This window comes from Scyliorhinus torazame, chromosome 7, assembly GCF_047496885.1.
Source record: "Scyliorhinus torazame isolate Kashiwa2021f chromosome 7, sScyTor2.1, whole genome shotgun sequence".
In the NCBI taxonomy this organism is placed as follows: Eukaryota; Metazoa; Chordata; class Chondrichthyes; order Carcharhiniformes; family Scyliorhinidae; genus Scyliorhinus; species Scyliorhinus torazame.
This window is the reverse complement of record NC_092713.1, coordinates 299,733,007-299,754,716: the sequence shown is the minus strand read 5'-3', so window position 1 is coordinate 299,754,716 and position 21,710 is coordinate 299,733,007. Positions and strand designations below refer to the sequence as shown.

The 21,710-nt window shown below is 56.0% G+C and overlaps 1 long non-coding RNA gene across 2 annotated transcripts in view; it reads right to left on the bottom strand.

Moving 5' to 3' along the window:
- The window catches only part of LOC140427124 (uncharacterized), a 146,225-nt gene that overhangs the window by 91,939 nt on the left and 32,576 nt on the right, over window positions 1–21,710 (bottom strand). Inside the window, exon 1 of one of the 2 annotated variants that reach the window (XR_011948395.1) lies at window positions 13,554–13,817. The exons of the other annotated variant lie outside the window; for it this stretch is intronic. This is a non-coding gene — a long non-coding RNA (uncharacterized lncRNA). Of the gene's footprint in view, window positions 1–13,553; window positions 13,818–21,710 lie in introns of those variants that run through there. 2 annotated transcript variants of the gene reach the window in all.

Here is a 21,710-nt window from a genome sequence, read left to right as displayed (position 1 = left end):
TCAGCACTGCCCCTCTGAAAGTGCACAGCTCCCTCAGTACTGCCCATCTGACAGTGCAGCACTCCCTCAGTACTGATCTGCTGACAGTGCAGCACTCGCTCAGTACTGACCCTCTGACAGTGCAGCACTCCCTCAGTACTGCCCCTCTGACAGTGCACCGCTCCCTCAGTACCGGCCGTCTGGCAGTGCAGCATTCCCTCAGTACTGCCCCTCTGACAGTGCAGCACTCCCAAAGGACTGCCCCTCTGACAGTGCTGCACTCCCTCAGTCCTGGCCCTTTGACACTGCAGCAATGACTTAGTACTGACCCTCTGACAGTGCAGCGCTCCCTCAGCACTGACCCACTGACAATGCAGCACTCCCTCAGTACTGACCCTCTGACAGTGCAACACTCCCTCAGTGCTGACCCACTGACAGTGCAGCACTCCCACAGTACTGAACCTCTGACAGTGCAGCACTCCCTCAGTACTGACCCTCTGACAGTGCAGCACTCCGTCAGCACTGGCCCTCTGACAGTGCAACACTCCCTCAGTACAGACCCACTGACAGTGCAGCACTCCCACAGTACTGACCCTCTGACAGTGCAGCACTCCCTCAGTACTGACCCTCTGACAATGCAGCACTCCCTCAGTACTAACCCTCTGACAGTGCAGCACTCCGTCAGCACTGACCCTCTGACAGTGCGGCACTCTCTCAGTACTGACTCTCTGACAGTGCAGCGCTCCCTCAGTACTGACCTTCTGACAGTGCACCGCTCCCTCGGTACTGACCAACTGACAGTGAAGCACTCCCTCAGTACTGACCCTCTGACAATGCAGCACTCCCTCAGTACTAACCCTCTGACAGTGCAGCACTCTGTCAGCACTGTCCCTCTGACAGTGCGGCACTCTCTCAGTACTGACCCTCTGACAGTGCAGCACTCCCTCGGTACTGACCCACTGACAGTGCAGCACTCCCTCATTACTGACCCTCTGACAATGCAGCACTCCGTCAGCACTGACCCTCTGACAGTGCGGCACTCCCTCAGTACTGACCCACTACAGTGCGGCAGTCCCTCAGTACTGACCCTCTGACAGTGCAGCAGTCCGTCAGCACTGACCCTCTGACAGTGCAGCACCCCCTCAGTACTGACCCTCTGACAGTGCAGCGCTCCCTCAGTACTGACCCTCTGACAGTGCAGCGCTTCCTCAGTACTGACCCTCTGACAGTGCAGCACTCCCTCAGTACTGCTCCTCTGACAGTGCAGCACTCCCTCAGTACTGACCCTTTGACAGTGCAGCACTCCCTCAGTACTGACCCTCTGACAGTGCAGCACTCCATCAGTACTGACTCTCTGACAATGTAGCACTCCCTCAGTACTAACCCTCTGACAGTGCAGCACTCCGTCAGCACTAACCCTCTGACAGGGCGGCACTCTCTCAGTACTGACCTTCTGACAGTGCAGCACTCCCACAGTACTGACCCTCTGACAGTGAAGCACTCCGTCAGCACTGATCCTCTGACAGTGCAGCACTCCCTCACCACTGACCCTCTGACAGTGCAGCGCTCCGTCAGCACTGACCCGCTGACAGTGCAACACTCCCTCAGTACTGACCCACTGACAGTGCAGCACTCCCACAGTACTGAACCTCTGACAGTGCAGCACTCCCTCAGTACTGACCCTCTGACAGTGCAGCACTCCGTCAGCACTGACCCTCTGACAGTGCAACACTCCCTCAGTACAGGCCCACTGACAGTGCAGCACTCCCACAGTACTGACCCTCTGACAGTGCAGCACTCCGTCAGCACTGTTGCTCTGACAGTGCAGCACTCCCTCAGCACTGACCCTCTGACAGTGCAGCACTCCCTCAGTACTGACCCTCTGACAATGCAGCACTCCCTCAGTACTAACCCTCTGACAGTGCAGCACTCCGTCAGCACTGTTGCTCTGACAGTGCAGCACTCCCTCAGCACTGACCCTCTGACAGTGCAGCACTCCCTCAGCACTGACCCTCTGACAGTGCAGCACTCCCTCAGTACTGACCCTCTGACAATGCAGCACTCCCTCAGTACTAACCCTCTGACAGTGCAGCACTCCGTCAGCACTGTTGCTCTGACAGTGCAGCACTCCCTCAGCACTGACCCTCTGACAGTGCAGCACTCCCTCAGTACTGACCCTCTGACAATGCAGCACTCCCTCAGCACTGACCCTCTGACAGTGCGGCACTCTCTCAGTACTGACCCTCTGACAGTGCAGCGCTCCCTCAGTACTGACATTAAGACAGTGCACCGCTCCCTCGGTACTGACCAACTGACAGTGAAGCACTCCCTCAGTACTGACCCTCTGACAGTGCAGCACTCCCTCAGTACTGCTCCTCTGACAGTGCAGCACTCCCTCAGTACTGACCCTCTGACAATGCAGCACTCCCTCAGTACTAACCCTCTGACAGTGCAGCACTCCGTCAGCACTGACCCTCTGACAGTGCGGCACTCTCTCAGTACTGACCCTCTGACAGTGCAGCACTCCCTCAGTACTGACCCTCTGACAGTGCAGCACTCCGTCAGCACTGACCCTCTGACAGTGCGGCACTCTCTCAGTACTGACCCTCTGACAGTGCAGCGCTCCCTCAGTACTGACATTAAGACAGTGCACCGCTCCCTCGGTACTGACCAACTGACAGTGAAGCACTCCCTCAGTACTGACCCTCTGACAGTGCAGCACTCCCTCAGTACTGCTCCTCTGACAGTGCAGCACTCCCTCAGTACTGACCCTCTCACAGTGCAACACTCCCTCAGTACTGACCCTCTGACAGTGCAGCACTCCGTCAGCACTGACCCTCTGACAGTTCGGCACTCTCTCAGTACTGACCTTCTGACAGTGCAGCACTCCCTCAGTACTGACCCTCTGACAGTGCAGCACTCCGTCAGCACTGACCCTCTGACAGTGCCGTACTCCCTCAGTACTGACCCACTGACAGTGCAGCACTACCTCAGTACTGACCCTCTACAGTGCAGCACTCCCTCAGTACTAACCCTCTGACAGTGCAGCACTCCGTCAGCACTGACCCTCTGACAGTACAGCACTCCCTCAGTACTGACCCTCTGACAGTGCAGCACTCCCTCAGTACTGACGCACTGACAGTGCAGCACTGCCTCAGTACTGACCCTCTGACACTGCAGCACACCCTCAGCGCTGCCCCTCTGACAGTGCAGCACTCCCTCAGCATTGACCCTCTGACAGTGCAACACTCCCTCAGTACTGACCCACTGACAGTGCAGCACTCCCACAGTACTGAACCTCTGACAGTGCAGCACTCGCTCAGTACTGACCCACTGACAGTGCAGCACTCCCACAGTACTGAACCTCTCACAGTGCAGCACTCGCTCAGTACTGACCCTCTGACAGTGCAGCACTCCCTCAGTACTGCCCCTCTGACAGTGAAGCAGTTCCTCAATACTGCCCCTCTGGCAGTGCAGCACTCCCTCAGTACTGACCCACTGACAGTGCAGCACTCCCTCAGTACTGCTCCTCTGACAGTGCAGCACTCCATCAGCACTGACCCTCTGACAGTGCAGCACTCCCTCAGTGCTGACCCACTGACAGTGCAGCTCTCCCTCAGTACTGACCCTCTGACAATGCAGCACTCCCTCAGTACTAACCCTTTGACAGTGCAGCACTCCGTCAGCACTGACCCTCTGACAGTGCGGCACTCTCTCAGTCCTGACCCTCTGACAGTGCAGCACTCCCTCAGTACTGAGCCTCTGACAGTGCAGCACTCCCTCAGTACTGACCCACTGACAGTGCAGCACTCCCTCAGTACGGACCCTCTGACAGTGCAGCACTCCCTCAGTACTGCTCCTCTGACATTGCAGCACTCTCTCAGTACTGACCCAAAACAGTGCAGCACTCAATCAGTACTGCTCCTCTGACAGTGCAGCACTCTCTCAGTACTGACCCTCTGACAGTGCGGCCGTCCCTCAGTACTGACCCTCTGACAGTGCAGCACTCCCTCAGTACTGACCCTCTGAAAGTGCAACACTCCCTCAGTACTGACCCTCTGACAGTGCAGCACTCCATCAGTACTGACTATCTGACAATGTAGCACTCCCTCAGTACTAACCCTCTGACAGTGCAACGCTCCCTCGGTACTGACCCACTGACAGTGAAGCACTCCATCAGTACTGACTCTCTGTCAATGCAGCACTCCCTCAGTACTGACCCTCTGACAGTGCAGCACTCCCTCAGTACTGACCCTCTGACAGTGCAGCACTCCCTCAGTACTGACCCTCTGAAAGTGCAGCACTCCCTCAGTACTTAGCCTCTGACAGTGCATCACTCCGTCTGCACTGACCCTCTGACAGTGCAGCACTCTCTCAGTACTGACCCACTACAGTGCAGCACTCCCTCAGTACTGCTCCTCTGACAGTGCAGCACTCTCTCAGTACTGCTCCTCTGACAGTGCAGCACTCCCTCAGTACTGACCCTCTGACAGTGCAGCACTCCCTCAGTACTGACCCCCTGTCAGTGCAGCACTCCATCAGTACTGACTCTCTGTCAATGCAGCACTCCCTCAGTACTGACCCTCTGACAGTGCAGCACTCCCTCAGTACTGACACTCTGAAAGTGCAGCACTCTCTCAGTACTGAGCCTCTGACAGTGCAGCACTCCGTCTGCACTGACCCTCTGACAGTGCAGCACTCTCTCAGTACTGACCCACTACAGTGCAGCACTCCCTCAGTACTGCTCCTCTGACAGTGCAGCACTCTCTCAGTACTGACCCTCTGACAGTGCGGCAGTCCCTCAGTACTGACCCTCTGACAGTGCAGCACTGCCTCAGTACTGACCCTCTGACAGTGCGGCAGTCCCTCAGTACTGACCCTCTGACAGTGCAGCACTCCCTCAGCACTGACCCTCTAACAGTGCAGCGCTCGTCAGCACTGACCCTCTGACAGTGCAACACTCCCTCAGTGCTGACCCACTGACAGTGCAGCACTCCCACAGTACTGAACCTCTGACAGTGCAGCACTCCCACAGTACTGACCCTCTGACAGTGCAGCACTCCGTCAGCACTGTTCCTCTGACAGTGCAGCACTCCCTCAGCACTGACCCTCTAACAGTGCAGCACTCCCTTAGTGCTGCCCCTCTGACAGTGAAGCAGTCCCTCAATACTGCCCCTCTGACAGTGCAGCACTCCCTCAGTACTGACCCACTGACAGTGCAGCACTACCTTAGTCCTGCTCCTCTGACAGTGCAGCAGTCCCTCAGCACTGACCCTCTGACAGTGCAGCACTCCCTCAGTACTGACCCTCTGAGAGTGCAGCACTCCCTCAGTACTGACCCACTGACAGTGCAGCACTCCCACAGTACTGACCCTCTGACAGTGCAGCACTCCCTCAGTACTGACCCTCTGAGAGTGCAGCACTCCCTCAGTACTGACCCACTGACAGTGCAGCACTCCCTCAATACTGCTCCTCTGACAGTGCAGCACTCCCTCAGTACTGCTCCTCTGACAGTGCAGTACTCCGTCAGCACTGACCATCTGACAGTGCAGCACTCCCTCAGTACTGACCCACTGACAGTGCAGCACTCCCTGAGTACTGACCCTCTGACAATGCAGCACTCCCTCAGTACTAACCGTCTGACAGTGCAGCACTCCCTCAGTACTGCTCCTCTGACAGTGCAGCACTCCGTCAGCACTGACCCTCTGACAATGCAGCACTACCTTAGTACTGCTCCTCTGACAGTGCAGCACTCTGTCAGCACTGACCCTCTGACAGTGAAGCAGTCCCTCAATGCTGCCCCTCTGACTGTGCATCACTCCGTCAGCACTGCCCCTCTGACAGTGCAGCACCCCCTCAGCACTGTCCCTCTGACAGTGCAGCACTCCCTCAGTACTGACACTCTGACAGTGCCGCACTCCCTCAGCACTCACCCTCTGACAGTGCAGCACTCCCTCAGTACTGACACTCTGACAGTGCAGCACTCCCTCAGCACTGACCCTCTCACAGTGCAGCAGTCCCTCAGTACTGACCCTCTGACAATGCAGCACTCCCTCAGTACTAACCCTCTGACAATGCAGCACTACCTTAGTACTGCTCCTCTGACAGTGCAGCACTCTGTCAGCACTGACCCTCTGACAGTGCAGCACTCTGTCAGCATTGACCCTCTGACAGTGAAGCTGTCCCTCAATGCTGCCCCTCTGACTGTGCATCACACCGTCAGCACTGCCCCTCTGACAGTGCAGCACTCCCTCAGTACTAACCCTCTGACAGTGCAGCACTCCGTCAGCACTGACCCTCTGACAGTGCAGCACTCTCTCAGTCCTGACCCTCTGACAGTGCAGCACTCCCTCAGTACTGAGCCTCTGACAGTGCAGCACTCCATCAGCACTGACCCTCTGACAGTGCAGCTCTCCCTCAGTACTGACCCACTGACAGTGCAGCACTCCCTCAGTACTGACACTGGGACAATGCAGCACTCCCTCAGTGCTGCCCCTCTCACAGTGCAGCACTCCCTCAGTACTGCCCCTCTGACAGTGCCGCACTCCCTCAGTACTGACCCTCTGACAGTGCTGCGCTCCGGCAGTACTGGCCATGACAGTGCAGCACTTCCTCAGTACTGACCCTCTGACAGTGCTGCGCTCCCGCAGTACTGGCACTGACAGTGCAGCACTCCCTCAGTACTGACCCTCTGACAGTGCAGCGTTCCCACAGTACTGACCCTCTGACAGTGCTGCGCTCCCGCAGTACTGCCCCTCAGACAGTGAAGCACTACCTCAGTACTGACCCTCTGACAGTGCACAGCTCCCTCAGTACTGCCCCTCTGACAGTGCAACACCCCCTCAGTGCTGCCTCTCTGTCAGTGCAGCACTCCCACAGTACTAACACTCTGACAGTGCAGCACTTCCTCAGTACTGCCCCTCTGACAGTGCAGCACTTTTCTCAGTACTGACCCTCGGACAGTGCAGTGTTCCCACAGTGCTGCCTCTCTGACAGCGCAGCGCTCCCTCAGCACTGCCCCTCTGAAAGTGCACAGCTCCCTCAGTACTGCCCATCTGACAGTGCAGCACTCCCTCAGTACTGATCTGCTGACAGTGCAGCACTCGCTCAGTACTGACCCTCTGACAGTGCAGCACTCCCTCAGTACTGCCCCTCTGACAGTGCACCGCTCCCTCAGTACCGGCCGTCTGGCAGTGCAGCATTCCCTCAGTACTGCCCCTCTGACAGTGCAGCACTCCCAAAGGACTGCCCCTCTGACAGTGCTGCACTCCCTCAGTCCTGGCCCTTTGACACTGCAGCAATGACTTAGTACTGACCCTCTGACAGTGCAGCGCTCCCTCAGCACTGACCCACTGACAATGCAGCACTCCCTCAGTACTGACCCTCTGACAGTGCAACACTCCCTCAGTGCTGACCCACTGACAGTGCAGCACTCCCACAGTACTGAACCTCTGACAGTGCAGCACTCCCTCAGTACTGACCCTCTGACAGTGCAGCACTCCGTCAGCACTGGCCCTCTGACAGTGCAACACTCCCTCAGTACAGACCCACTGACAGTGCAGCACTCCCACAGTACTGACCCTCTGACAGTGCAGCACTCCCTCAGTACTGACCCTCTGACAATGCAGCACTCCCTCAGTACTAACCCTCTGACAGTGCAGCACTCCGTCAGCACTGACCCTCTGACAGTGCGGCACTCTCTCAGTACTGACTCTCTGACAGTGCAGCGCTCCCTCAGTACTGACCTTCTGACAGTGCACCGCTCCCTCGGTACTGACCAACTGACAGTGAAGCACTCCCTCAGTACTGACCCTCTGACAATGCAGCACTCCCTCAGTACTAACCCTCTGACAGTGCAGCACTCTGTCAGCACTGTCCCTCTGACAGTGCGGCACTCTCTCAGTACTGACCCTCTGACAGTGCAGCACTCCCTCGGTACTGACCCACTGACAGTGCAGCACTCCCTCATTACTGACCCTCTGACAATGCAGCACTCCGTCAGCACTGACCCTCTGACAGTGCGGCACTCCCTCAGTACTGACCCACTACAGTGCGGCAGTCCCTCAGTACTGACCCTCTGACAGTGCAGCAGTCCGTCAGCACTGACCCTCTGACAGTGCAGCACCCCCTCAGTACTGACCCTCTGACAGTGCAGCGCTCCCTCAGTACTGACCCTCTGACAGTGCAGCGCTTCCTCAGTACTGACCCTCTGACAGTGCAGCACTCCCTCAGTACTGCTCCTCTGACAGTGCAGCACTCCCTCAGTACTGACCCTCTGACAGTGCAGCACTCCCTCAGTACTGACCCTCTGACAGTGCAGCACTCCATCAGTACTGACTCTCTGACAATGTAGCACTCCCTCAGTACTAACCCTCTGACAGTGCAGCACTCCGTCAGCACTAACCCTCTGACAGGGCGGCACTCTCTCAGTACTGACCTTCTGACAGTGCAGCACTCCCACAGTACTGACCCTCTGACAGTGAAGCACTCCGTCAGCACTGATCCTCTGACAGTGCAGCACTCCCTCACCACTGACCCTCTGACAGTGCAGCGCTCCGTCAGCACTGACCCGCTGACAGTGCAACACTCCCTCAGTACTGACCCACTGACAGTGCAGCACTCCCACAGTACTGAACCTCTGACAGTGCAGCACTCCCTCAGTACTGACCCTCTGACAGTGCAGCACTCCGTCAGCACTGACCCTCTGACAGTGCAACACTCCCTCAGTACAGGCCCACTGACAGTGCAGCACTCCCACAGTACTGACCCTCTGACAGTGCAGCACTCCGTCAGCACTGTTGCTCTGACAGTGCAGCACTCCCTCAGCACTGACCCTCTGACAGTGCAGCACTCCCTCAGTACTGACCCTCTGACAATGCAGCACTCCCTCAGTACTAACCCTCTGACAGTGCAGCACTCCGTCAGCACTGTTGCTCTGACAGTGCAGCACTCCCTCAGCACTGACCCTCTGACAGTGCAGCACTCCCTCAGCACTGACCCTCTGACAGTGCAGCACTCCCTCAGTACTGACCCTCTGACAATGCAGCACTCCCTCAGTACTAACCCTCTGACAGTGCAGCACTCCGTCAGCACTGTTGCTCTGACAGTGCAGCACTCCCTCAGCACTGACCCTCTGACAGTGCAGCACTCCCTCAGTACTGACCCTCTGACAATGCAGCACTCCCTCAGCACTGACCCTCTGACAGTGCGGCACTCTCTCAGTACTGACCCTCTGACAGTGCAGCGCTCCCTCAGTACTGACATTAAGACAGTGCACCGCTCCCTCGGTACTGACCAACTGACAGTGAAGCACTCCCTCAGTACTGACCCTCTGACAGTGCAGCACTCCCTCAGTACTGCTCCTCTGACAGTGCAGCACTCCCTCAGTACTGACCCTCTGACAATGCAGCACTCCCTCAGTACTAACCCTCTGACAGTGCAGCACTCCGTCAGCACTGACCCTCTGACAGTGCGGCACTCTCTCAGTACTGACCCTCTGACAGTGCAGCACTCCCTCAGTACTGACCCTCTGACAGTGCAGCACTCCGTCAGCACTGACCCTCTGACAGTGCGGCACTCTCTCAGTACTGACCCTCTGACAGTGCAGCGCTCCCTCAGTACTGACATTAAGACAGTGCACCGCTCCCTCGGTACTGACCAACTGACAGTGAAGCACTCCCTCAGTACTGACCCTCTGACAGTGCAGCACTCCCTCAGTACTGCTCCTCTGACAGTGCAGCACTCCCTCAGTACTGACCCTCTCACAGTGCAACACTCCCTCAGTACTGACCCTCTGACAGTGCAGCACTCCGTCAGCACTGACCCTCTGACAGTTCGGCACTCTCTCAGTACTGACCTTCTGACAGTGCAGCACTCCCTCAGTACTGACCCTCTGACAGTGCAGCACTCCGTCAGCACTGACCCTCTGACAGTGCCGTACTCCCTCAGTACTGACCCACTGACAGTGCAGCACTACCTCAGTACTGACCCTCTACAGTGCAGCACTCCCTCAGTACTAACCCTCTGACAGTGCAGCACTCCGTCAGCACTGACCCTCTGACAGTACAGCACTCCCTCAGTACTGACCCTCTGACAGTGCAGCACTCCCTCAGTACTGACGCACTGACAGTGCAGCACTGCCTCAGTACTGACCCTCTGACACTGCAGCACACCCTCAGCGCTGCCCCTCTGACAGTGCAGCACTCCCTCAGCATTGACCCTCTGACAGTGCAACACTCCCTCAGTACTGACCCACTGACAGTGCAGCACTCCCACAGTACTGAACCTCTGACAGTGCAGCACTCGCTCAGTACTGACCCACTGACAGTGCAGCACTCCCACAGTACTGAACCTCTCACAGTGCAGCACTCGCTCAGTACTGACCCTCTGACAGTGCAGCACTCCCTCAGTACTGCCCCTCTGACAGTGAAGCAGTTCCTCAATACTGCCCCTCTGGCAGTGCAGCACTCCCTCAGTACTGACCCACTGACAGTGCAGCACTCCCTCAGTACTGCTCCTCTGACAGTGCAGCACTCCATCAGCACTGACCCTCTGACAGTGCAGCACTCCCTCAGTGCTGACCCACTGACAGTGCAGCTCTCCCTCAGTACTGACCCTCTGACAATGCAGCACTCCCTCAGTACTAACCCTTTGACAGTGCAGCACTCCGTCAGCACTGACCCTCTGACAGTGCGGCACTCTCTCAGTCCTGACCCTCTGACAGTGCAGCACTCCCTCAGTACTGAGCCTCTGACAGTGCAGCACTCCCTCAGTACTGACCCACTGACAGTGCAGCACTCCCTCAGTACGGACCCTCTGACAGTGCAGCACTCCCTCAGTACTGCTCCTCTGACATTGCAGCACTCTCTCAGTACTGACCCAAAACAGTGCAGCACTCAATCAGTACTGCTCCTCTGACAGTGCAGCACTCTCTCAGTACTGACCCTCTGACAGTGCGGCCGTCCCTCAGTACTGACCCTCTGACAGTGCAGCACTCCCTCAGTACTGACCCTCTGAAAGTGCAACACTCCCTCAGTACTGACCCTCTGACAGTGCAGCACTCCATCAGTACTGACTATCTGACAATGTAGCACTCCCTCAGTACTAACCCTCTGACAGTGCAACGCTCCCTCGGTACTGACCCACTGACAGTGAAGCACTCCATCAGTACTGACTCTCTGTCAATGCAGCACTCCCTCAGTACTGACCCTCTGACAGTGCAGCACTCCCTCAGTACTGACCCTCTGACAGTGCAGCACTCCCTCAGTACTGACCCTCTGAAAGTGCAGCACTCCCTCAGTACTTAGCCTCTGACAGTGCATCACTCCGTCTGCACTGACCCTCTGACAGTGCAGCACTCTCTCAGTACTGACCCACTACAGTGCAGCACTCCCTCAGTACTGCTCCTCTGACAGTGCAGCACTCTCTCAGTACTGCTCCTCTGACAGTGCAGCACTCCCTCAGTACTGACCCTCTGACAGTGCAGCACTCCCTCAGTACTGACCCCCTGTCAGTGCAGCACTCCATCAGTACTGACTCTCTGTCAATGCAGCACTCCCTCAGTACTGACCCTCTGACAGTGCAGCACTCCCTCAGTACTGACACTCTGAAAGTGCAGCACTCTCTCAGTACTGAGCCTCTGACAGTGCAGCACTCCGTCTGCACTGACCCTCTGACAGTGCAGCACTCTCTCAGTACTGACCCACTACAGTGCAGCACTCCCTCAGTACTGCTCCTCTGACAGTGCAGCACTCTCTCAGTACTGACCCTCTGACAGTGCGGCAGTCCCTCAGTACTGACCCTCTGACAGTGCAGCACTGCCTCAGTACTGACCCTCTGACAGTGCGGCAGTCCCTCAGTACTGACCCTCTGACAGTGCAGCACTCCCTCAGCACTGACCCTCTAACAGTGCAGCGCTCGTCAGCACTGACCCTCTGACAGTGCAACACTCCCTCAGTGCTGACCCACTGACAGTGCAGCACTCCCACAGTACTGAACCTCTGACAGTGCAGCACTCCCACAGTACTGACCCTCTGACAGTGCAGCACTCCGTCAGCACTGTTCCTCTGACAGTGCAGCACTCCCTCAGCACTGACCCTCTAACAGTGCAGCACTCCCTTAGTGCTGCCCCTCTGACAGTGAAGCAGTCCCTCAATACTGCCCCTCTGACAGTGCAGCACTCCCTCAGTACTGACCCACTGACAGTGCAGCACTACCTTAGTCCTGCTCCTCTGACAGTGCAGCAGTCCCTCAGCACTGACCCTCTGACAGTGCAGCACTCCCTCAGTACTGACCCTCTGAGAGTGCAGCACTCCCTCAGTACTGACCCACTGACAGTGCAGCACTCCCACAGTACTGACCCTCTGACAGTGCAGCACTCCCTCAGTACTGACCCTCTGAGAGTGCAGCACTCCCTCAGTACTGACCCACTGACAGTGCAGCACTCCCTCAATACTGCTCCTCTGACAGTGCAGCACTCCCTCAGTACTGCTCCTCTGACAGTGCAGTACTCCGTCAGCACTGACCATCTGACAGTGCAGCACTCCCTCAGTACTGACCCACTGACAGTGCAGCACTCCCTGAGTACTGACCCTCTGACAATGCAGCACTCCCTCAGTACTAACCCTCTGACAGTGCAGCACTCCCTCAGTACTGCTCCTCTGACAGTGCAGCACTCCGTCAGCACTGACCCTCTGACAATGCAGCACTACCTTAGTACTGCTCCTCTGACAGTGCAGCACTCTGTCAGCACTGACCCTCTGACAGTGAAGCAGTCCCTCAATGCTGCCCCTCTGACTGTGCATCACTCCGTCAGCACTGCCCCTCTGACAGTGCAGCACCCCCTCAGCACTGTCCCTCTGACAGTGCAGCACTCCCTCAGTACTGACACTCTGACAGTGCCGCACTCCCTCAGCACTCACCCTCTGACAGTGCAGCACTCCCTCAGTACTGACACTCTGACAGTGCAGCACTCCCTCAGCACTGACCCTCTCACAGTGCAGCAGTCCCTCAGTACTGACCCTCTGACAATGCAGCACTCCCTCAGTACTAACCCTCTGACAATGCAGCACTACCTTAGTACTGCTCCTCTGACAGTGCAGCACTCTGTCAGCACTGACCCTCTGACAGTGCAGCACTCTGTCAGCATTGACCCTCTGACAGTGAAGCTGTCCCTCAATGCTGCCCCTCTGACTGTGCATCACACCGTCAGCACTGCCCCTCTGACAGTGCAGCACTCCCTCAGTACTGACCCTCTGACAGTGCAGCACTCCCTCAGTACTGTCCCTCTGACAGTGCAGCACTCCCTCAGTACTGACCCTCTGACAGTGCAGCGCTCCCTCAGCACTGTCCCTCTGACAGTGTAGCACTCCCTCAGTACTGCCCCTCTGACAGTGCAGCACTCCCTCAGTACTGACACTCTGACAGTGCCGCACTCCCTCAGCACTCACCCTCTGACAGTGCAGCACTCCCTCAGCACTGACCCTCTGACAGTGCAGCACTCCCTCAGTTACAGCACTGGAATTGACAGAATGAATCACAGACTTAAAGTTTCTGGAGTGTGTCTTGAATCTTACCTTCTGGTGCTGAGCTCAGGAAGATACCTATTAAGCGACAGCAGGATGTCGTGGGCTGCAGGAAGAAGGTACCAAGCTGGGTGTGGCTTAAAACAGAAAGTATAAAGACTTGAAATGCTTTTTTATCTCACCGCGACTGACCTGCTGGATATCTCTATAATTTACTGCTTTGCTTTCAATCCATTAACAGCAGTTGGTTTAACTATTGGAGTCCATTGCACCATGCTGCAGTCACTGCATTCAGTCAGAGATTTCAAACACTTTCTTCTGAACTAACCTTTACCAGCTGGAAGTGCAGTGGAGACGTGAGTGGGTCTGGACGCGCTCCTCACACACAGAGCACAATGATTGAGTGAGTGACTTTTCACACAGGCCAACAGCAGCCTGCGGCGACTGTGTCGACTCCAATCTGTCAGTCTGTCAGGCAAGCAGAACACAGACAGCATCCTGCAATTTAGTAGCTACAGTTCAATAACTACATTACATCCAAAACAGCATGAGTGAAGCAACAATCACAGATCTCGCATAGTCCCAGATACGTTAGCGGTCGCTGAGCCTGGACCGTCCCAGCGTTGGCAGCAGGGCCATCGCGTTTTGAGAGGTGGCAGCTCTTGGATAGATCTTGGTTCGAGTGTGAGCAACTTCACCGAGATAAACAGTTCAGGGGAACGAATCATCGGTGCAACATCGTGGGCCGAAGGGCCTGTACTGCGCTGTATCATTCTATGTTCTATGTTCTATAATCTCAGGTCAAAAAAGAAGGCAACAGGAAGGGAAAGAGAAGAGGAATGGGGAAAGGGAGGGAATGGTGAGGGGAGAGTGTGAGTGAGGGAGTGGGGAGGGAGAGGGAGGGAGTGGAGAGGGGGGAGGGGCAGTGATGAGGGGATAGGGAGGGGAGATGAGGAGAGAGGGGGAGTTATGAGGAGAGGTGGAGAGGGAGATGAGGGGAGAGGGGGAGTGATGAGGGGAGGGGAGAGGGAGGGGGTGTGATGAGGGGAGAGGGAGGGGGAGAGGAGATGAGGAGGGTACAGTGAGGGGTGAGGGAGGGGTAGAGGAGATGAGGGGGTACAGTGAGGGGAGAGTGAGGGGGAGATGAGGGGAGAGGGAGGGGGAGAGGAGATGAGAGGGGGTACAGTGAGGGTAGAGGGAGGGGGAGATGAGGGGAGTACAGTGAGGGGAGAGGGAGGGGTAGAGGAGATGAGGAGGGTACAGTGAGGGGAGGGTGAGGGGGAGATGAGGGGAGAGGGAGGGGGAGAGGAGATGAGGGGGGTACAGTGAGGGGAGAGGGGGGAGAGGAGATGAGGGGGGTACAGTGAGGGGAGAGGGAGGGGAGAGGAGATGAGGGGGTACAGTGAGGGGAGAGGGAGGGGCGAGGAGATGAGGATTGTACAGTGAGGGGAGAGGGAGGGGGAGAGGAGATGAGGGGAGTACAGTGAGGGGAGAGTGAGGGGGAGATGAGGGGACAGGGAGGGGGAGAGGAGATGAGGGGGGTACAGTGAGGGGAGAGGGAGGGCGAGATGAGGGGAGAGGGAGGGCGAGATGAGATGAGGGAGGTACAGTCAGGGGAGAGGGAGGGGGAGAGGAGATGAGGAGGGTACAGTGACGGGAGAGTGAGGGGGAGAGGAGATGAGGGTACAGTGAGGGGAGAGGGAGGGGGAGTGGAGATGAGGGGGTACAGTGAGGGGAGGGAGGGGGAGAGGAGATGAGGGGGTACAGTGAGGGGAGAGGGCGGGGGAGAGGAGATGAGGAGGGTACAGTGAGGGGAGAGTGAGGGGGAGAGGAGATGAGGGGGGTACAGTGAGGGGAGAGGGAGGGGGAGTGGAGATGAGGGGGTACAGTGAGGGGAGGGAGGGGGAGAGGAGATGAGGGGGTACAGTGAGGGGAGGGAGGGGGAGAGGATATGAGGGGGTACAGTGAGGGGAGAGGGAGGGGGAGATGAGGGGAGAGGGAGGGCGAGATGAGAGGAAGGAGGTACAGTGAGGGGAGATAGAGAAATCGAGCAATCTGATTCGGATCATTGCCAATTTTTGTTAAATATTCAGAATGGTCTTTGCAGAAAGACAGATTTCTGGCTAGTTATAGCCCTCTTCACAATCTTTTACAGATTCAAGTTAAAAAAAAGATCTGGGAATGAATCTGATTGATTGTAATCCCACATAGCAACGTTCAAAGTCTTTCTACTCCCATCCCACAGTCACTGCTGTGCTAACCTACTCACTCCCACGCAACCAGCCTGACTTCCCACCACAATGAATTAATCTATCGGGAGTGAAACCACCAGTTCGCTGACTGCAAACGGACAGTGTGAAACCTGAGCTTCATCTGGAACCTATTCTATTCAAATGTTTAGCATGAAACCTCCTACAGTGTTTCTGGACATCACAACTTCCTGATGTGGATTTTGCTAAAACAGTTCAAAAGTGAAATATTTTGCAATTTAAGCTTGAGCTGCAATATTGGGCATGGTAGCACAGTGGTTAGCACTGTTTCTTCACAGCACCAGGGTTCCAGGTTCGATTTCCGGCTTGGGTCTGTCTGTGCGGAGTCTGTACGTTCTCCCCATGTCTGTGTGGGTTTCCTCCGGATGCTCCGGCTTCCTCCTACAAGTCCCGAAAGATGTGCTTATTAGGTGAATTGGACATTCTGAATTCTCCCTCTGTGTGCCCGAACAGGCGCCGGAATGTGGTGACTAGGGGCTTTTCACTGTAACTTCATTGCAGTGTTAAGGTAAGCCTACTTGTGACAATAAAAATTATTATAATACCACGGGGAGCTTCAAATTGCAGAGAACCTAAACAAAGGCAGTGGCCTGAATGTTACACTGCCCCCCGAGGCTGGGGGTGAGTATAAAATTCTGGGCTTCCCGCCGACCCCAATCTTTCTGCAATTTTACACTAGACGGGAGAGGCCTGGACCTTGTCCCAATTGAGTCTGTAATAAATCCATGGAGGCAGATGTCTCTTCACCACAATCCCTATTATTAGCAAAACCACCCGTCCAACCAGGTGCATTCCACTTGCTGTCTACACCAGGAGTGCAGAGGATCTGACACACCCTGTTATATACAGAGAAAGGGGTTCCCTCATTGGGCCACTAATCAGGGAACTCGTTTTCCAATTGGCCAATCTCAAAGGCCTGGCCTAAGTCATTACAGAGGCCTTTAGTTGACTAATTACTGACCACTTAATTTTGAGGCTGGCAGCAGGAGCTCCAAGGTATGGAGAAAGCCTGAAAATAATCAGCTTCAGGCCTCAGGCGGGAATGCGGGAAGAGGGAACACCTCCATACAGCAGGCCCCTTTAAACCATGGGCACCCTCACCCCACGCTGTCATGATATCCAGATCAGCATATCATGGTGCAATCACACTCACACTGATGGACAGGCAGTTGGACCAACCAGCACACACATAACATCGCAGCCAATCACCAGTGAGAGCACACGCACTATAAAACAGGGAACACCACAGTTCCCGCTCATTCTACTAGGAGATAGCTCAGAGCACAGAGCTCACAGTGCGCCACTCAGACATAGACCATGTGCTGAGTGCCTCACTAAGATAGTGATAGGGCTGGGTCCACAGGTTAGCTGGTAAAGCACGTACCCAAGCCAGTAGTTAGTTGTTACTGTTGATAAGACAATAAAACAGAGTTGTACCATCTACAGCCACGTTGGATCATTTGTGCATCAGAACACCCAACACGACATGATACCAGTAGTGGACGCAAACCAGCGACTGTGAGACCTACCTGCACCCTTTCAGAAATCCGCCATCCTGCTCCATGGAAAACATCAGCCCGCTGCAGCCGCTCCGAATCGCTGGAACTCTTGGCGTAAACCGGAAGCTGTTTAAACAGCGCTTCCAGCTCTTCCTCGAAGCCACAGACAGGGAGAATGCATCGGACACCAGGAAGATCGCCCTCCTCCTCTCCACAGCGGAGCAACAGGCCATCCACATCTTTAACTCCCTGGCATTCGCGGAAGGCGAGGACAAAACAAAATATAAGACGGTGCTTCTGAAGTTCGAGGAACACTTCAGCGTGGAAGTCAATGAGAGCTTCGATAGGTACCTATTCCAGCAGCGCCTGCAGGGTAAGGATGAGCCTTTCCAATCTTACTTAACACACCTCCGAATCCTTGCGCAGTCCTGCAGCTATGGGGCCACCTCCGACTCCATGATACGGGATCAGATCGTTTTTGGGGTCATCTTGGGCACTCTACGCCAGCAGCTCCTTAAAATAAAGCGACTCACCCTAGCGACTACCATCGAGACCTGTGTCCTCCATGAGAACGCGACCAGCCGGTACTCCCAAATCCAGGCGGCCGAAACGGCACGGCATGGCAAGGGCCCCACGAGGCGGAGCGGATCCAGTTGATCGAGTACCTCCCGGCCCGCGGCCCGGACGAGGGCGGCCATTCTGCATGCTTTCCGAGGCCTCCCGCGCTTGTACGCGCCAAAAGAGGGGACGTTGACGCAGAGGAACGTGATGTGCAGGCGCGCTCTACGCAGGACCGCACCACGCATACGCGGTGGCGCAACGAACGCCATGACAACACGACGTGCGGCAACTGTGGCTCCGCCCACTTAAAGCGGCAATGTCCGGCCAAAGCGCGACAATTCCTACGATGTGGCAGGATAGACCACTATGCTGCCTGCTGTCGAGCAGCTCAACCTGCCAACTCCCAACAATTCCGCCAGCCTCGCAGGGACGTGCCAACCTTCACTGAGTCATATCCAGATAGTATGCATGACCAGCGATACCGAAGACAGGGAGTCCTTCCGCGTTGCGGTAATCCACAAGAACCGGATGTCCCCAAGTCGGAACCACCAGCCGCTGCCAGTGCACAGCATTGATCCGGGCGATGAGTGGTGTGCCACCCTGATGGTCAACTGATCCCAGATCACATTTCGCCTGGACACTGATGCCTCCGCCAATCTCCTCGCATGGTCAGCCTTCCAGACCTTGAAGGTTAAACCACCGATTCTGCCATCCCACTGTCAGCTGGTTGACTACAATGGAAACGTCATCCCGGCCACGGGGTCCTGCCAGATCGAAGTCACACACAACTCACACAAAGCCACATTATCATTTGAAATCGTAGGATTCTCGAAGGACTCTCTGTTAGGCGCGCAGGAGTGCAAGATCCTCTAACTCGTTCGGCGGGTACACACTCTGTCTCCAGAAGGCACGTCCTATTTCACAGATGCAGACTTTAGGGCGCAGCTCCACTCACTCCTCGCGCACAACCAGGAGGTTTTCGAGGGCATGGGCACACTGCCCTACACGTACAAAATACAGCGCAAACCGGATGCCACCCCGGTCGTTCACACACCTCGTAGGGTCCCAGCACCACTCAAGGGCCGCCTCAAGCAGCAGCTGCAGGACCAAGGAGTGCTTTCCCAGGTCACGGAGCCAACGCCATGGGTCAGCTCCATGGTGTGCGTCAAGAAGCCCTCCGGCGAGCTCCGGATCTGTATCGACCCAAAAGATTTAAATCACAACATTATGGGGGAACACTACCCCATACCCAAACGAGAAGAAATCACGAGCGAGATGGCTCGGGCAAAAATATTCACCAAGCTTGATGCCTCAAAGGGCTTTTGGCAGATTCAATTGGATCAGTCCAGCAGGAAGCTGTGCACTTTCAACACTCCATTTGGCAGATACTGCTACAGTAGAATGCCATTCGGCATCATCCCGGCCTCCGAGGTGTTCCATCGCATCATGGAACAGATGATGGAGGGCATCGAAGGGGTACGCGTCTACGTAGACAACGTTATCATCTGGTCCACCACACCACAGGAGCACATCAGTCGTCTCCAGCTTGTCTTTGCATGGATACAGGATCAGGGCCTGCGCCTGAACCGAGCCAAATGCTTTTTGGCCAGACTGAGCTAATGTTTTTGGGGGAACGCATCTCCCACTCGGGTGTGCGTCCGGATGCCGACAAAATGGCAGCCATCGCAGCCATGAAGCAGCCGTCAGGCAAGAAGGCAGTGCTGCGCTTCCTCGGGATGGTCAACTTCCTGGGGAAGTTCATTTCGAACCTTGCTTCGCACACGACTGCTCTTCGCCACCTGGTCAAAAAGACAACGGAATTCCAGTAGCTGCGCGCACACCAGAGTGAATGGGAGGAGCTCAAGGTCAAGCTCACCACTGCCCCGGTACTGCCGTTTTTCGATACCACACGGGAAACAAAGATCTCAACTGACGCCAGCCAGTCTGGCATTGGGGCGGTACTCCTGCAACGGGACGACACCGCATCATGGGCTCCGGTCGCCTATGCGTCGCGGGCCATGGCCCCCACAGAACAGCGCTATGCGTAGATTGAGAAGGAGTGCCTAGGCCTGTTGACTGGCATCAACAAGTTCCACAACTATGTATATGGTCTTCCGCAGTTCACTGTGGAGACCGACCATCGCCCCCTGGTCGGTATCATTCAGAAGGACCTCAACGAAATGACCCCTCGCCTCCAGCGCATTCTGCTCAAGCTCCAGAGGTACGACTTCCAACTTGTCTACACCCCGGGGAAGGATCTCATCATCGCAGATGCTCTGTCCAGGGCGGTCAACACACCGCCCGACTCGGAGGGGCTCATTTGTCAGGTCGACGCACAGGTAGCCTTCACATTGGCCAATCTGCCGGCCACTGATGCATGTCTGGCCCACATTCGCCATGAGACTGCGGCTGACCCCCTTCTACAACGTGTGATGCGCCACATGACGGAAGGGTGGCTCAAGGGGCAGTGCCTGCAATTTTACAACGTCCGGGACGACTTGGCTGTCATTGATGGTGTCCTCGTGAAGTTGGACCGGATCGTGATCCCACACAGCATGCACCGCGCTTGTCCTCGAACAACTGCACGAAGGCCATCTCGGAGTTGAAAAGTGCAGTCGGAGGGCCCGAGAGGCTGTGTACTGGCCGGGCATCAGCGAGGACATCACCAACATGGTGCTCAACTGCCCCACCTGCCAGAGGTTTCAGCCGGCGCAACCCCCTGAGACCCTTCAGCCCCATGAGTTGGTCACGTCCCCCTTGGCGAAGGTGGGTGTGGACCTCTTTCATGCGCTCGGCAGGGACTACATTATTCGTATTGACTACTTCTCAAGTTATCCGGAGGTCATACGCCTGCACGACACAACGTCATCAGCTGTCATCCAGGCATGCAAAGAAACCTTTGCTCGCCATGGAATTCCGCTAACTGTCATGTCTAACAACGGGCCTTGTTTTGCGAGTCAAGAATGGTCTTCCTTTGCCACTTCATGCAACTTCAAGCATGTGACGTCCAGTCCCTTGCATCCTCAGTCGAATGGCAAGGCGGAAAGGGCGTCCACATTGTGAAGCGGCTCCTCTGCAAGGCTGCTGATGCCAGATCTGACTTCTGTTTAGCCCTGCTGGCCTATCGCTCGGCCCCACTGTCCACAGGCCTCTTGCCAGCCAAGCTGTTGATGGGTCGCACCCTCAGGACCACTGTGCCGTCCATTCATGTTCCTGAACCCGACCATGCTCCAGTATTGTGAAGGATGCAACAACAGTGTGCTCAGCAGAAGGTGGCACATGACGCTCGGGCGACTGATCTTCCTGCCCTGGAGCCTGGAGACAACGTCCGCATACACCTACCGGAGGGTGGCTGGTCGGCAACCGCCGAGGTTCTCCGCCACGTGGCTCCCCGCTCATTCCTGGTTCGTATGCCCGATGGCTCTATTCGCCGCCGTAATCGGCGGGCCCTTCGTTTGGTTCCACGCTCGCTACGAGATCATGCACCGGTGCCACGCCCTCCTGTTGTCCCTGATGTCAACTTTGTTGAGCTTCCTGCCACTCTGCCTCTTCCTCTCTCGCCCGTGGCCAGGCCCATTCCTCAGCCGGTGGATCCTGACCCAACCTTGAGGCGGTCAACCCGAATTAGTCGCCCACCTGAGGGACTTGACTTTTGAGCCTGTTGGACTCACTGAATTGTTTTACAGTACCGTTAACGAGTTTTTTTTCTTGTCGTTCATTGTTCCAGAGTTTTCTCTCGTCGTTTGTTGATTGCATTTGTTCTGTTATTGGTACAACCTCATTGTTCTGTTGCACCTGACACTTTCCTCTGTATATAGTTTAGCCTCATGTACATGTTGTAAATATTGCACACACATACTCAGATGCACTCAGTACAC